At 31.9% G+C, this 15,613-nt stretch overlaps 1 protein-coding gene across 4 annotated transcripts in view; it reads right to left on the reverse strand.

The window, feature by feature from the left end:
• LOC108004477 (enhancer of split mgamma protein-like) overlaps nt 1-15,613 on the reverse strand; it is a 29,847-nt gene that overhangs the window by 13,587 nt on the left and 647 nt on the right. For 2 of the 4 annotated variants that reach the window (XM_028664052.2, XM_062085255.1), the window contains exon 2: nt 11,260-15,308. The exons of the other annotated variants lie outside the window; for them this stretch is intronic. The gene's annotated coding sequence lies outside the window, so the exon portion shown is untranslated. The remainder of the gene's footprint in view (nt 1-11,259; nt 15,309-15,613) is intronic. 4 annotated transcript variants of the gene reach the window in all.

The raw sequence follows: 15,613 nt of genomic DNA on the forward strand, positions 1-15,613 counted from the left end.
ATATAAAGATTCTTATTATCTTTTGTGTAAGCCAAGAGTTTCTTTTCATTTCAATTTCTTATGCCGTGTTACTTTCTTATGAATAAATAAATTCGTAATAAAATTTGTGAAATATCGAAAAGTTCACAGATAGCAAATATCTTAATGTTTTTATGCAACAGTGTATATACACTCAGAGAAGTTTTCAAATGCATATGCAAATCGTTGAAGTTTTCAGATCATATCTTATTTATCGGTATATAAAATTGCATGTAATAAATATTTGTATAAACCCTCTGGTATAAACGTGTATCATAAAATAAAATAAAGATACAACGATAACATATTTTAACAAAGTTCAATTCAATGTAGAGATTCGTATGAACAATTTATATTCAGCTGGCATTTTATAACTTAATTATGGATTCGATCGTAGATAAGTGACTCGAGACTGGCGCAGATATTTCTTTATTTTTTGGGATGAAATGCAGTTCGTGCAACATTATATAAAACGTTTTTCGATAATTTACAATGAGTTATTTGGACAATTGTAACGTGAATTTTCTTTTTATTATAAATAATATCTTTTAATATAAAAAAAAAAGATTTTTTTCTCCAAAACAGTGGAGAATAAAAATAAAATATGAAGAAGTTCGTTTCATCGAATTTTTATTTTGTTCATTGTATAATTAAATTGTATAATTTAATAATTTGATATTTTTATTTTTCGAATATTTTTCCAAAATTTTTGACGACATAACATTCATCATACTTAATGTGTCCAAAGAAGAAATATGAGTCATGGTCTTCTTACTTTTGCTTAGTTTGTAATTATTTTTTTCGTCTTTTAAATTATGTACTTATACCTATCATTATTATGTTCTACCTGTTTTTTACATTTTATTTCATTCTTCCGGCCTTTATTTTGTCCTCGTTTTCAAAATGGCGAAGGAAGTCATTAGAGGATGGAACGAAATTGTTCACGATATAATGACTCTGTTTGACCAAGATCTCTCCAGCAAATGAGACACGAAAATCTCAAAAACAGGAGAATTTTACAGAATTACAATTGACTGTATAGAAAATACAAAAGTTTGTTTGAATTTTATTAAAAAATTTTCTCATTTCCTATAATAAACTCTAACAATATCATAAAAACCTATATTAACTATAAAATGTACGTTATCATGAAATTTGTATCATTCAGAAATTTAGAGTTAAAAAACATTAAATTGGTACAAGTTACGTTAAAGAAAGAAAAAATTGCTATGGGACAGGAATTGAAATTAAAAAATTTTTAATAAAATTATTAGAATAATTAGTAGATTTTCTTCAATAAATTTAAACTTGAAAAAGTAAAGGAAAAAATGTTAGAAAATCAATTCTTCTGAAAAAAAAATTACATTTGAAAATTATTTTTATATTTTAAAATATATTTTGATAATTTTTATAAATTCAGAATAATAATTAAAAAATAAATAAATAACTAAATAAAAATTGATTATCGTTTTTTGCCACGAACCTTTCATTTTATTTGCACACACACACACACACACACACACACACACACACATCTTCGTGATTCATCTTCGCTTCAAGATTCCATCCTGCACATTGTTATTGCATTGGTTAACCACGCATTATCAAGTAAACGGTACCAACTCTTTGAAGATTTAAGCGATCATGAATTCGAAACACTTCCTTGAACGACCATCCCGAATTGCGAGAGAGACAGGAAAGGAGCGCATATTCTCACGCGAAATTTCAATTTCCGGTCCGGCAAGTCGCGAAAAAGACGACCTGGTCACGGACCGAGGCGTGCAATTGAATGTCCTTTTCAGCTTCGATGAATGAAGGAATTTTCGCTCGTCGTGCTCTTGTTCGACGTTTGTCATTCATTCGACCAGGGCTGAACCAGAAGGTGCACTTGGAAAGGACGTTCGATGTGTGTCATTGTTGTAAAAACGTAATTACGCGCATCTGTCGAAAAAGGAATACTTTGATGCATATGTATAGGGTGTTTTTTAAAAATCGGATCTCACTTTTTTTTATCAAATATAATTTTTAGTTGGAATTTTTAAAAATGAATAATTAATATTAATACGAGTCTCAATTTAATTGAATTATTTTTATTATTGAAAAAAATTAGCATCGTAATTAAAAAGGCTAAATATTATAAATGATAGTATAATTTAAATTATTATGATTACACTGATTTCTAAAAATAAAATTACGAAACATCTGTAATATCTAGATTCGCAAAATGATTCATTTAAATAAATATCAATCTTGCAATTGAAACATAAAAAGAAAAAGAAAAATATCATATTAAAACGTTAATCGAATAAAATAAATTCTTATATAAAAACCGAAATATTCAATACCTATAAAAAAAATGCTCTCCTTCTGAATAATTCCTTTCTCCTTAAAATTAACAAAATTCTCTAATCGATAAAAAGATTTAATCAATCAAAATAATCGTATTCGATTCGCGTTTTCACCGCACAAACTCACACATATACGTATACACATATTTCAAAGAGAAAGGAAGAGGAAAAAATTAAGGAAGAAGAAAAAAGAATACATATATATATATATATACTGTTATTTTCCCCTTCCCAAATAATTACGGTTGTCAGTTACACTCGTCGAAAAAAAAAAAAAAAAGAAAGAAAAAAAGAAAAAAAATCGAACCGTTCCAACTAACATCACGTCGTTATCCGCGAGAGAGAAGGGAAGAGAGACGTTTAATGTTCCTTCCCTTCCGCGTTTGACTTCTTCCTGGTTAGCCGACCCCTCGATTTCATTCACGAGGAATAAAATTATCATGAATCGAGGGATGCTTGGCGATCAATTGACAGGGGGATGCAAGGGGGGAGGAGGTCACTACACACAAGGGGCGATCCATGAATGAAAAACGTGTACGCACGAGGAAACGAGGGAGAGAGAGAGAGAAAAAGAAGAAAAAAAAAGGATATATAAACCATGTGCCCCTGGCCAAATCGAACTTCATTGTTGCGTCATAAATATGCATGAACGTTTATCGTACGAATCGTACTGAATGGGGGCCCACATGCGTTCCCCATTGCCGTGGGAATTCCGTGGCGGAAAGTCGGTTACAGGTGGCCACTTGTTACACGGTTTTCGAAAAATCACGCCTCCGTGAACCTATTGTATTGAAATCGATTAATTTGTCGATCAAATGCAGCGTTTTCAAATATTGTTTCAAATTAAGCCCCCTTCGTGATTACATAAGGGAAAGGAAATTAAAAAGTAATTGACATTTACGCTGTTGGGAATGGTTAATGGTATTGCTTTTGAGTTAATGATCCTTGATTACCTCGCTAACACATTTATTTTCGTTTCTGTACACCAAAATAATTATAAATTTCTTTCGAATTTGTTTCCGTTGAATGAAAATTTTGAATGAGAGTAGATTTTTTTTTTTAATTTTTAAGTATATAAGCATGTAAGAGACACATCAAACTTGAAAGAATGTGCCATGCGATCATGGATCGAAAAAATTGTACTTCCTGTTACAAAATTGCAAGAATAATGCAAAAACAATGGAATATTAAAATCGTAAGTTATTAAAAAATCATTAAATAAAAATGACAAATAACGATCGATCCATTGATTTATAATTGAAAATAATTTCTCAAAAACTGTAACAAATAATTTGCAAATCTATATTTCTATATTTTCATTAAAATCATATGATATATGAAATATATTCCAAATTTATCCATTAAGTTATAAACAATCTTACAACTTAAATTCCTTATAACTCAATAAGCCTCAACCAACCATTTTCGCACATTAACATTTACATTTACCACCATCTTTACAAAAGCGTCTTTACCCTCCAAAAGCGTCCTAACTATTCTTTTCACTATTCTATCCAAAGATTAAACCGGGTGAACGACCAGGGAGCAAGGCGAATTCGAAACCGTTAATTTACATCAAACGAACGATAAAAATCGAACATTGGTAATAGAGGCTGTCAAAACGGACGAAAGAGATAATAATAATAATAATAAAAAAAAAAAACGAAGGGTAATTTCAGTGATTACCGGTCACGGTTAATTTCGTGACTTTCTCCCGTGATCGTTACGCTTCTTAACAAAGATCTATTGCTCGATGACGACGTCCACTGGTTACAAGCGGCCAAAATAAATTTCTCTCCCCGCTCCTCCGTCTCTCTTCGTAATGCCCCACCGAATGATGATCCTCGGCCATGGTAAAAGGCAACCATGATTTCCGTCAATGTACAGAGAGCACGAACGGGCAGGTGCGCGTCGCTAAAGAATCATACATCAACTTCTGGCGATACGCCATGCATCCGGTACACATTCGAGGCTCCATAAGTTGGCTTCGCGCAAGTCGATTCCTCTCCTCGTTGCTTCTTCCTCCTCTTCTTCTTCTTCGTCACGGTGCACACGAGCGTAAATGCGCCGATTGAGCGATGGGAGGTAATGGCGATTGTTGTTGTCACGATTAACGTTTGATGCGGATAGATGGATAATATTGCGAGCGCATATAATTGTAAGGTTAAATTGGATCGTATATTTTATTTGTTTTTAGATTATTATTCGTTTAATTTCTGCAACTTGATTTATGGGCGATGAATGGAGGGATTTGTGGACGCTAAAGGGAAATAGAAATTTTCACTTTCGTGTGAAAAATTATATTTATATTTAGATATTATGGATAAATGGATAGCGTTGTGAATGGAACTTGTATTTTATCATATAGATCGAAGATTGAATTACGAAATCTGTTCTAGCTTTTGATTTTACCTATAAGAGATAGCTGAAAATGGAGAAGTCTGTGCTATCGATTGAAAATAATTTTTGGGATGAGTTGTTATTATCTCGATTGATATCTGATATATAATTAAAGTTTTTTCTGTACGTGGAAATTTGGTGGTAAAGAGTATATAAAACATTGTTGGAAAAAACCCAACTTCTTTATTTTATCTCTATTTTATTCTTTAATGTTTTTTTACTATTCTTTTTAAGATACTTGAATGAGAAAAGTAGAACAGTTTCTTAGTAGATGTATAGCAGTTATAAAAATATATCTACTATCGAAGCAATGTTTCAGACTATTTAGTGATAAAGAAAAAGAAAAAGTTCCACGACCAGAAGACTTCTTGAAATTCTTTTGGTCTTTGGTCCAAGATAAATGATACGATAAAAAATAGGCACTGTAGCGTGGCACCTAATTTCTTACTGCTTGAATCCTGTGTTAGTTTTTTAAGCGTAATATAGTACAAGTTATTCATAAATACTTAGATACAAAATTGTATTTTAGATTGTCGAATTTTTTTCAATAAATATTATATAAATATTTAATATAACGAATTAAATATTTTACAGTTTTTTTAATTTCATTCCAATGACATAATGGAAAGAAAATATAGACGTCCTTTTATTAAAACTTCCCGATTATAGGATCGCGTTTTTAATTGCAAATTTTTTCGATTCACCTCGCAACAAGTATACTATCTTATGGCATGTGATTACCTTTAATTATACCATTTTAAACGATTCATCGGTATTCGCGGTAATTATAACAAGATATTCTCATGTAGTTTTACACACCTTGGATTACATACGATGATTATACACGCATCGTTTCACTGGTTCCTGGATTCTTATATATTTTGCATATCCTGAACGTGAAAAATGTGTTATATGTTATGTGCCATGTCGATATAAATCATGCGAATGTATCGTACGCTGATACAATGTAGCAATTTTTCACCAAACTTGACTGTCATTTACATAAATTACATTGAAATTGATTATTTGAGACATCATCTTGGCATGCGATATACGCACTATATTTCAATAAAAAAGAGAGATAAGGAAAGAATCATCTTGAAATTGTATCTTGATTTAATCATATTTTAATCTATTTTTTTCAAATAAAATTGAGAAATTAAAGATTTCTTTTTCTTTTCAAAGATTTTTATGTAAATCACTTGTTGTGATTTAAAATGAATAAAAATATTGAATAAAAATATTGGATTTATTATAATATATTTATTTCACGAAACTAAATGAACTTCTTCAGCTTGTGATACGTAATATGAAATGACCGAAGAAAGTTTTCTTATAAAATAAAATTGAAGGTTAGAAAGTTTTTTATTGTAATACGGTAACCGTGATAAAAAATAAACTACTGGTGGATTACTTCACCTCTGCAAACCTTTTTCCTTTCCATGAGCGATGAAGCAAGTGAAATCGAGAAAAAAGAAAACCTCGCCAATAATTCTCAGACACCTTTCTTCCCGGATAACTGATGCGTTCAGGTCTAGATCCTACGACAGTTAACCGAATATTACTGTATCTCAAATGATTATTTCTTATTTCAATTTCAAGTTATTCAATCCTGTATAGTCTCTAAAGTTGTACTATAAATTTCTGCTCCATACTATAAAATATTCAATCCTACGACAATTAACCAGCAACTACTACTATTTTAAATGGTCATTTCTATTTTGATTTCAAATAAAATTTTTCTTCTCAACATTGTACTGCTAATTTCTCTTACAAATTATACGCACGCACACACATACACACACATATATGCATATATATATATATATATATATCTGACAACTAATTTCTCCTGTGCACCATAAAACGTCCAATCCTGTAGTTAACTCGGCATTAACGACATTTCAAATACTCATTTCAATCTCAAATAAAATTTGCTCAATCCTCTCAACACTTACCACTAATTCCTCCTACCATAAAATATCTCCACGATTCAAACTCGACTCGATACAACGCAACGCAAGCGATACGATCAACGGGCAAGCAGAACGTAGCTAATTAACGTGCGTCGTGTACGAAACCGTCCAAGCGCAGTGCCATTAGCAACACGAGCAAAGGAGGAGGAGGACAGATCCCATTTTCCCCGTGTCGGGCGATCAGGAAGCCGATTGGAGCGTGGGCGTCGTCGAGGCGACTCGAGCGAGAAGAGGAGCTGTTAAGGACGCCCTGGTGACCGCGGGAGCGGAACACAGAGAGCTTCCTGAAACGCTCCACCGCGGACGGCCGCTTCGTTCCCACGAGGGCAACCCTAGCCTCCACGCTTATATCCACGCGTCAACAGACGATGCGCGAGGAGATGGATGCTGATACGGTCGCGTGCGGAGGGACGAGCGTGATATAGAGCGGTCGAGCCTCGTTTTTACCAGTTAGTTTTGAGCAGGTTTGATTACTTAAAAATTGAGTTATTGAAGATTTGGAATCGTTTGAATGGAAATAACGTTGAATTTTGAGTAATTGAGCAGGCGAGATCGAGTTAAGTTGCTGGATTTGAGCACATTATTTGAAATAATTTGAACCGAGTTTCAGTTCAGAATAAAATTTCCATTGCGAATTAAAGATTTCTCATAATTCCTTCGACGACGTAGAGACATTATTGATGTGAACAAGAGCGGCGGACAGGATTGATAAATCAATTTCTAATCATCGTTTAGTTGCCTGAAGAAATTCCAAGAATAGACACGTACTTCACGAGCAGTTGTTAATTTACGAGTCCCTCGAACTGTAGACGACACCTGAATCGCATATAGATTTTCCTCGAATCTTTCGTTCTTCGATAAATCTGAAGACGTCTGATCGGAACGTGGTGAATGAACTGATGATGGGTTAGGTTCCGTATGTCGTATGTAATGGAAGAGCACGGATGAATTCGATGGTGGTTTAAGTATCTTTAATGTAAATTAGTAGCCGAGGACTTGGGTTGAAAAATATTTTCTCAAATATACATGTTTTGAGAAGTGAATAAATGCACAAAGTGCATTCTGTTATTTGTAACAAAGAATACCATGAAGATATTTCTATTAATTTTTTTTTTTTTTTTTTTTAGAATAAGACACGATTATAAGTTAGCTTCCTTATATATTTTTAGCTTCTTTATAAAATTATAAAATTAATCACGAGTTGGAAGAAAATGAACGATAATGTCACAAGCGAGAAAACGAGATAAGTGTACGAGCTGCAGAAACGCCACGTGGATTACACAGCAAACTTGTTTCTCTCGCGTGAAGCGTGGCTGACACGTGGTAGTACGTGCCGGCATCCCGGCATCTCCTTTTGATTATTCCATCACACAATCTGCCATTTTGCAAAAAGCCCTATATAATATATCTATATGGAGAAAAATAATACTATCTTATGAGACAGACTTGTTATAGTCGTTTCCTGGAAAATTTATTTTAAACGAATTTCTAATAATGATAATCATCAAGTTTCAAATCTATTTAAATTAATTTTATTGATAAGATCAAAACCTATTTTCTAACAAAGAAAAATATAAATTCTACATATTTTAAAATTATAAAAATCTATAATAACAATTCGTTTAACGTTAAACTTCGATTAAAACATTTCACCTGTAAAATGAAAAGACAACAGAACTTTCCACTTAACCTGATACATCGCTCTTTACCAATCCCCATTTTCCTTAACCTCAAAATTGACGACCGACCGCCTCCTTTCTCACCCATTTTAAACGCTGGCCCACGTTCCACCTACCGAATATCCTCGTCCGATTCTAATATCCATCCGTTGCACGTACAAACTTCTTCCATTTTCAGGTTTGCGGTTTGTAAAACGGTTAATGGACACATCTGTTTACTCCTTCGATGCAGGGCTAACGGATGTAAGTTACACAAACGGTCGGCAGCGAGCGTGGCGGTCGCGTGGATAACAAGTGGGACGAATCTGAAAATCCGTATGGTGGCTCCGTGAGTCGAATTTCAGATCCAACTCTTGGCAGATTCCCACGATCCGGTAACGAGCCACTTGACTCTTCAAGGCGTGATCTGCGTGCCCGAAGTCGCGTGGCCCTTTCATTTGAGGAAAATCCAGGTGTTCGAATTCGGGCGTAGAGATTTTTCCCATGACGAAGGAATCGCGACTGTTGCCCTCCATTATGCTCTAGACCTTATTGTTGGCGCTATTTCTTTGCCGCTATTTCGATATCGGGGAACACGAGGACCTATTATGCGTTTCTTTCGTCGTCCGCAAGGCTTTCTAGCGCATATGTGTTCTATACTTGACGTATATGCGAGATGTCGAGAGCATACATATTGCGAAGAGTGAGTAGGTATAGAGTGACGTGATGCAGAGTCAGAATAGATAAAAATTGAAGTTGTGAATGTTGGAATTGTATAAATAATAGAAAAGTAACTTTATTTACAATTTTTTATTTGAATTAATTTATTCAAATGAAAAGTAATTTGACACAAGAGATCATCTACGACTTTATTTGAATCAATTACTTTTATTTCGTTATAAGTTATTAAACTTAACCAAATATTTTCCTTTTGAAATTCCTGTTTTCTGCTTTAAATAGTTCATCGGAAAGATATTGTGATGTATATAGGACAATTATTTATATATTATTTTAACGATTATTTCTCAAATGCCTTATTTTAATAATGCTCAAGCTTCGTTATGTCAACTTGAATATTTTTAAAGCGATCTTAAAAACTGTTATTAAGATAATTGAGAAGTTCGATCACTTATTAAATACAGTTATTCACATTAATATTCGGATACCGTTACTTCATACACGAAAGAATTATTTAGATATCTTGTTTACGATGTACATATGAAAATGTGAATTATTTATTATTTTATAAATAAATTAAAGAGAAAAATTTTACATCGAATAAATCATTTGAATGAAGTTATCAAACAAAAGATATATAATATGTTGATTAAACTTTTTTTTTTTCATTCTTTTTTAACATCGAATGCAAAATAATATATCGAATATAAAATAAAATAAGTAACAGTAACAACAACAATTTTTATCAATTAAAAAGACATTAAATATTTCAAGAATAATCGATTACACGATAAATTATACAAAATAAAATTCCATTGATGAAAAATTCATGGAACATTAATTATTTATAAAGATCCTATAAAATATTTCAAAAAGATAAATGACAATTATCTTTTTTTCATTAAAAATTCTCCATAAATAACTGTTCAGTAGATTAAACCTGTATAAATGTTTATAACACTATCTATTAAAGTTGCAAGTATTAATAAAAGCGAATATACGTTTATAAGGCTATTAAAGTTAAAAATATAAAATACGCGAAAACATGTTCTGACACTTTAAAACAAAAATTATAAATCGAATCCTTCTCATTAAAATGACGCACAATGTAAACCACGTGCAATCTCCCTGTAATTTAAAAAAGTAGTTTAAATGGGACATAAATTACATGGTAATGAAGCAAATTATAAAGAAAGGTGCACTTTATTTTCGAAATAAAACCTTCTATATTGTCATTGATCGTTTTTCGCCGCTTCGTATCCGAATATAATTTCCCAAAACGTATAAATTCGCCACGAAATCAGCGACTTTGCGCATTAATAACCGTTCGCGCCGCCATCAAGGCGGTTGTACGCGAAATTGGTCCGAAAAACATCAACAGGAGGATACTAATTTCTCTCCCCCCTTGGTCGATTGTATCGATGATACTTTAATGAACCAACCTTACTTTAAAAAAGGAAAAAAAAAAAAAAAGGATGACGAAAAGTAACATGAAGAAAATACTATCATAAAGAAAATTTTCATGCAGAAATAAAAATTTTTTAAACGTAATAATAACTATTTTTTAATTGCGATTATGCTTCATAGATGTACCAATTAATGAAATAAATTGATAACTCTTTAAAAATATGATAAAATGATAAAAAATAAAAATAAATAATGTAAAAAAATAATTGTTCTTTTATCAAAATGTTTATTGAATATTTGACACTACGGAAAATAAAATTGAGTGATAATAAATTTTCAATTGCCTTATTTAATTGATAGAACTATCTACAAATAATTATAATTGAATATTAATTATATCTCTAAATCCTTCAGAAAATCTCTAGAAAATATATAACTCTTTTCATCAAGTGGAAAATATATTTTAAATAATAAATAAACAAGAAAAGCCATTAAATGCAATAATAATCTAATTTCATTTTTCATGAAAAAATTTTTAAGAGATTGCTAAGAGAATGAAATGAACGAAAAAAAAAAAACATGCAATGCAATAATCTCTCGCGTTCACCATAAACTAAGAAAAAAAAAAAAAAAAAAAAAGAACAAGACACAAAAATAACTGTTCCCTAATTGCAACTACAATTACCAATAAAATACATGCCGCAATTTGCAGCGTGTTAACCAATTAACGACGAGTAAAAATGACAAAGATCAAGAACGAAAAAACTCACTTACCTCGACATGCCCCTACCATGGCCAAGAGGCTTTACGGTGCAGTGGTTAGGGTGGTGGAGAAGAGTCGAATCTGGCCGTTACAACTGGAGGAGCGTGGGAAGGCAGAAGTCGCGAATCCTTGTAAGGAACCGTTGTACTTCCTGAAGGAGGTCCTGCACCTGACGTCCTCCTCGCCCGTGAGAAAGATTCCGGCTCGATGCACCAATGGCCTCTCCTTTCCTCCCCAACCGTGCCGCTCTAACGGCCACGCGAGCAGCACGCTTTCAGCACGTTTCGTCGACGTGGGAAGGATCTCGTGCCTCCGACCTTATCCCCTATTTTCTTCTTTTCTCTCTCTCTCTCTTTCTCTCTCTTTCTTTTTTTTATATTCCTTCTCTGTGTATATCTCGCCATGGCCTTCTTCTTCTGCTTTTTTTTTCTTCCCCTCTTCCTCCGATGTCGAATCTTAACCGAATCGAGGCTACTTAAGGGGGTTGGGTGTCGTTGTCATTGGCCTCTTGGGAAACTTTATCACGGATTCCTTTTTTTTCACATCTTCTTTTTTTTGTGTGTGTGTATGGAGAAAGGAAAGACTGTTTCGGGAACGAATGGTGTACGGTTTGATTGGGGGTGAAACGTGGCGATGGCGTGGCTAGGATTGCTTCGTCTGTTTCCTTTTTTTCCTCTTGTCAGGGAGAGTGGGAATTTGTGGCATTTGGTCGGAATTAGTGGTTTGGAGATTGTATTGGAATGTTTAAGCATTGCGAGGGAAGTGTTGATTGCATCCAACGTTAGCTGGTTTCTTTATTTTTTTTTTTTTATTTTATTCTATGAATTGTTTCATTTTTTTTCTTTTGACGAGAAATGAAATTTAATTTCGAAATCACAGATTCGGTACGTTTTATGAAAAATTGTATATCAATAAGAAAAATCAATGTTAGTTTTATATATACATGCATATTTATTGTTTCATACACTGCAATGATAAATTAATTAAGAGGAAATAGAATGCATGGAGAAAAATCATATTAAAAATTATTATTATATTAGCATTAAAAATTATAATGAAATGGAATGAAAATGGAAGCTGTGTTGATAAAAATATTTTAAAATGTTTGTTTAGTCTGCTTTGAAACATAACATGGTCATATTGAAATATTAAATCTTTTTAATGATTGAAAAAGTAGGTCAACGACGTCATAGGAAAGGGGGGGAAAAAAGGCGTGCAGAATGAACCGACAACGACTTCAGTCGAAATGTTCCTTTAGATGTTAATTGTTGTCTGGTGGGAATGCTCCCCCACGATGGAGCTACACGATTCTTTGGGCAAAAACGTGTCTGCGAATAACCGAAATGTACAGACGAAATAAAACCTCTTTCACAATTGACAGAACTTCTATAGTGGCCTTTAATATATTTTAATCAACAATAATTATTAAATTTATTAATTTATTTGCAATCAAATTTATTTTCGTATATATTATAAGAAAAATTAAGAAATTTTAAAAAGTTTTCTCAGTTTATCAAAAAATTAAATTAAAATATCAAGTGCATTTTTTATCTTTGTTCAAATAAAATATTCTAATAAATAAATTACATTATACTTTATCAAATATTATATTATCTTCATCAATTTAAGATTATTTATAAATCCAACTCATATATTATTCAAAATAATGGATTACATTATTTCTTAAACTATCATTTGTAAAAATTAAAACCATAAATTCATACGAGATATAAATAATTCATTACAATTAATCTTTAAAATGAAATATTATCTAATATATCGACCAAGAAGACTGGTTCCAATGAAATAACGTTCCAAATAACTCACGCCCCAAGAAATTCCCCACAATCGATTTATAGTCTCGAACTACTTTGAATCGTATTATAATCTTTCATTCATTCTGTGTATCTTTTTATTTCGAATTGATAAAAATAATTCCCAATTCTCTACTCAATTATATATAGAAACTGAAAATAAAATAATAATATTAAATAATTAATTCATGACAAATTAATCATGACATTAACTTTTATTTACAGAATGATATATTGTATCGAAACAAGATACAAAATATTCACTATTATCATTAAAATTAACTTGAAATTTTGTTTCACGCTCTTTTGCAATTATTTTGCATTCTTCGTTATTAACTAAAATTATTAACATATTTTGATTTTTTAAAATAAAATAATTTTAATTTACTAATTCCAAATAAATTATTAAGTTTGTTAAATAAAAATTTTCACTATACTGTTTCTGAGTTATCTTATTTCAAAATCAGAGCTCTTAACTCTTCTCCAAATTCCTCATCCCTAATATCGTGATGGGTTGCATTGGGTCAACGAGTGTAATCTTGTTCGTAAATCATAGCATGTAGGATACGTACACGTAGATGCTGCGTGTTGAAAATAGTAGAGGGACGGCGCCAGGGGTTTCACGATGAGGTTTACATCTATTTCGAGGGGTAAAGAAAGAAGGAGGATACACCCCACGCTAACCACCTGACGCACCCCGCTCGTGGGAACCGAAAAACCGTAGGAATCTTCTAACTTTCATAGCAACGTGTGACCGCATGCACGGGGTTGTAGGGATGCGTTTAATTTCCCAAACAACTTTGTGAAATTTTATGGAATCGTATAGGATTGTTATTATACGATACCATTTAAAATTACCCAAACACTTTACATATTTCAAGCAAAAAATAACAAGAATAATTATGAAATAGTTACGTTGAAATAAAATAATATTTGATGTACTATTTTATATGCTTAAATTTATATTATTACAAATATTATTAGATTATTATTTAACACATGAAAAAAATCAAAAAATAAACTTTTTATATTTTTGATTAATAAATGAATTTACATGAATATTAACCAATCATATATATAAATTTTAAGATATGATTGCAATTAATAGATAAGATTTTATCAAAATATACTATTAAATCATAGTTATAATAATATTTTAAAGTAAGAAATAATAAAATTATTTCTTAAAATTTAATATAAAAATTAAATTGAATTGAATTATTCAAAAGATTATTTGATAAGAAGAGAGAGAAAAAAACGATCATATTCACGGATTTGCCAGGATTTCCAGTGAACGATTTACGCGGGAACGAGTATAAAACTACATAGCTTTAATAGGAGTTGATGGAACATCCGGTTTACCGTCGATTTCCAGGGAGCACGCGTGCCGTATGCACGCGCCGCTCTTCACCAGAGAGGTTGCGCCGCATACATGGGAATATGGTGCGTGACAATATTCAACGGCCCGCCCGAGAAAACGAGAGACGGTTTATGAGCGAGTACGCGGCGTGAAAGTATGTGGGAAGTCCATTGCGATTCGAACCCAACGTCCGGCTTCTTTGGAACACTCTTGTTCCCGGCTATAGTGTAATATTACCCAGGAGTAATGTTCTGGAAGGGTGTCATAAGAACCCTGCGAATGTTTACGTAAATGAATATGGGGTGATCGAACTGGGATTGAAGACCCAAGTTTATTTTGAACATAAAGATATAAAGATATGAAAAAAGGAATGTCGCAAAATTGCTTTAATAAGAAGATTGAGTTCCAATATTGTTTATAAATTCGTATTTTTATTGATATTTTATGAAAAAAATAATTTTGTATTTTAATTTTTTTTTATTATTATTGTGTGATAATATAACTATGTTATATTGCACTTAGAATTGCATTAGAAATAGAAAACTAAGAATATTTATGCTTGAATTCAAGAACAATTTATTAATGTTAATTAATATGGAAGTTTTTAAAAAATTAATAATTTTCTAAAAAATGTTTAATTCTAAAGTTTAAAATAACAATAATAAATTTAAAAAATACAAAATGTTTTACTAAGATGAAGAAAGAATACTAGAAGAATATAAAAAAGTGAAAAAAAAGGAGAGATGCAAAACGCAAAGGTGTGGGATAGGCGGGAAGTAAGCTCTCAAGCAAAAAACAAGAGAACAAAAGAGAAAAACGAGAAGAGGAAATAAGAAGGTAAGAAGTCAGGAGCAGGATTATTGTAATGCTGAAACAATGGCCCACTCTGTATGTAAAAGAACGTAGCTCTGTTATAAGGGAGAGCGTGCCGTGTCGCACGAGCGCCGCGTGCACGCGCGAATCTCTTGTACACACTCTTGCAAAAGTTAGTACTTACATTACTACTAAATATAGCGACAAACAATCCTTTATAATTTCAAATTGACAATTAAATTTAATTTCATATTATAAAAATACTAATAAAATTAACAATAACGACAGCAAATATACATGCATATCATATTTGAACATTTATCTTTATTAAAATAAAAAGATTGTTATTTCTTTATATATTTTATTTCTATTTTTACT

The sequence above is a fragment of the Apis cerana genome, linkage group LG14 (assembly GCF_029169275.1).
Source record: "Apis cerana isolate GH-2021 linkage group LG14, AcerK_1.0, whole genome shotgun sequence".
NCBI classification, from domain to species: Eukaryota; Metazoa; Arthropoda; class Insecta; order Hymenoptera; family Apidae; genus Apis; species Apis cerana.